Here is a 2,598-nt window from a genome sequence, read left to right as displayed (position 1 = left end):
TCTTTCACTTGCCCTACCCCAGGCCTAGAATCAGCCATTTCTTCAAGGAGCACTGGTTCCTGTTAGTAAATAATTATTTATAGAAATCAAAATCTGGGTGCTGGGTGTGCTCATTGCTGCTGGGCGTCATTACTTCTAGGCCCTTTCAGTGAACTCTATGTGTGTGTCTCTATTTATATGTCTGTGTATGTATGTGTGTGTCTGTATATACACACACACATACCTTGAATTCATACAATATCCCAGGAATCGTCTTAGACGTCTCTCATTCCATATTTGCATCTGCCTTCACCAACAGTGAGAGCACTGGATCCTAGCATCAATATATTGACTCATTTGCTCAGTCTTACAATATACAGAAAGTAGAATCAGAATTCATGCACCCACATCTGTGAAAAATCAACCTATTGAGTACAGTACATGATTTGTTTGCATGCCTTTTATACTGAGGATATGTAATCAAAGTACTCTGTTTAGAAGTTACTTGAATTAATTTTTCCTTTTGGTTTTTTTTCTTTTCCAATCTAGTGTGCTTATGTTATTTATTTGGTATACAGTTAAGTTCATTTTTTTTTGTTTGTATTCCATTTTAGATTTTCTTTCTTTCCATTTTTGTTGATTTAATTTTATTCTTTATATGTAAAATGTTAATATGATTTGAAGAGACAAAACCGTACAGAAATATATACACATAGTTGTCACCTCTCCCCGTACCTTCTACCCCATTCTCACTCTACCTTGGAGATAACCAATCTTGTTAGCCTCTGATTTATGCTTATAGTATTTCTTTTCAAAAGAAGCAAATAAAGGTATATTTTTAAAATTTCCCCTTCCTTCAAAAAGGTAGTATACTTTATTTATAGAGTCTTTTGCACTTTGCTTTTATCCCTTAACAATATAAACTAGAAATTGCTCCATGTATGTTTATAAATATTGTCCTCATTCATTTTATTTTAATTGAGATATAATTGACATATGACATTATATTAGCTTCAGGTGTACAACACAATGATTTGATATTTCTGTATATTGCAAAATGATCACCACAATAAGTCTAGTTAACATCCATCATCACACAGTTACACGTTTTTTTCTTATGATGAGAAATTTTAAGATTTATTCTGTTAGCAACTTTTATATATACGATATAGTATTATTAACTGTAGTCACCAGCTGTGAATTACATCCCCAGGACTTATTTATTTTATAACTGGAAGTTTGTACCTTTTGACCCCCTTTACCTATTTTGTCTACCCCACCAGCACCACCTGGCTCTGGAAACCACCAATCTGTTCTTTGTATTTATGAGGGTTCTTTGGTTTGTTTGTTGAGATTTCACATATAAGTGAGAACATATGGTTTTTATCTTTCTCTGACTTACTTCACTTAGCATAATGCTCTAAAGGTCCATCCATGTTGTCACAAATGTAAAGATTTCCTTCTTTTTTATGACTGAATAATATTCCATTGTGTGTGTGTATATGTGTGTTTCTATGTATCACATTTTCTTTTGTTTTTGTTTTTTTTTGGCGGTACACGGGCCTCTCACTGTTGTGGTCTCTCCCATTGTGGAGCACAGGCTCTGGATGCGCAGGCTCAGCGGCCATGGCTCACGGGCCCAGCTGCTCCATGGCATGTGGGATCTTCCCGGACTGGGGCAGGAACCTGTGTCCCCTGCATCAGCAGGTGGACTCTCAACCACTGTGCCACCAGAGAAGCCCTATTTTTAATTTTTTCAAGAACCTCTGTACTGTTTTCCCTAATGGCTGCACCAATTTACATTCTCAATAACAGTGCACAAGGATTCCCTTTTCTCCACATCCTTGCTGACACTTGCTATTGCTTGTCTCTTTGATAATGGCTATCTGACAGGTGTGAGATGATAGCTCATTGTAGTTTTGATTTGCATTTCTCTGATGATTAGTGATGTTGAGCATTCTTTCATGTGTTTGTTGGCAATCTGTGTATCTTCTTTGGAGAAATGTCTATTTAGGTCTTCTGCCCAATTTTGGATTGGGTTGTTTGTTTTTTTGATATTGAGCTGCATGAGCTGCTTGTAAATTTTGGATATTAATCCTTTGTCAGTTGCTTCATTTGCAAATATTTTCTCCCATTCTGAGGGTTGTCTTTTGGTCTTGTTTATGGTTTCCTTTGCTGTGCAAAAGCTTTGAAGTTTCCTTAGGTCCCATTTGTTTATTTTTGTTTTTATTTCCATTTCTCTAAGAGGTGGGTCAAAAAGGATCTTGCTGTGATTTATGTCATAAGAGTGTTCTGCCTTTGTTTTCCTCTAAGACTTTGATAGTTTCTGGCCTTACATTTAGGTCTTTCATCCAGTTTGAGCTTATTTTTGTGTACACGGTTAGGGAGTGTTCTAATCTCATACTTTTACAGGTACCTGTCCAGTTTTCCCAGCACCACTTATTGAAGAGGCTGTCCTTTCTCCACTGTACATTCCTGCCTCCTTTATCAAAGATAAGGTGACCATATGTGCATGGGTTTATCTCTGGGCTTTCTATCCTGTTCCATTGATCTATCTTTCTGTTTTTGTGCCAGTACCATACTGTCTTGATTACTGTAGCTTTGTAGTATAGTCTGAAG

Source organism: Lipotes vexillifer, unplaced genomic scaffold (genome assembly GCF_000442215.2).
Source record: "Lipotes vexillifer unplaced genomic scaffold, Lipotes_vexillifer_v1.1 scaffold129, whole genome shotgun sequence".
NCBI lineage: Eukaryota > Metazoa > Chordata > Mammalia > Artiodactyla > Lipotidae > Lipotes > Lipotes vexillifer.
The sequence above is the reverse complement of the archived record's forward strand: the minus strand, read 5'-3'. Positions refer to the sequence as shown.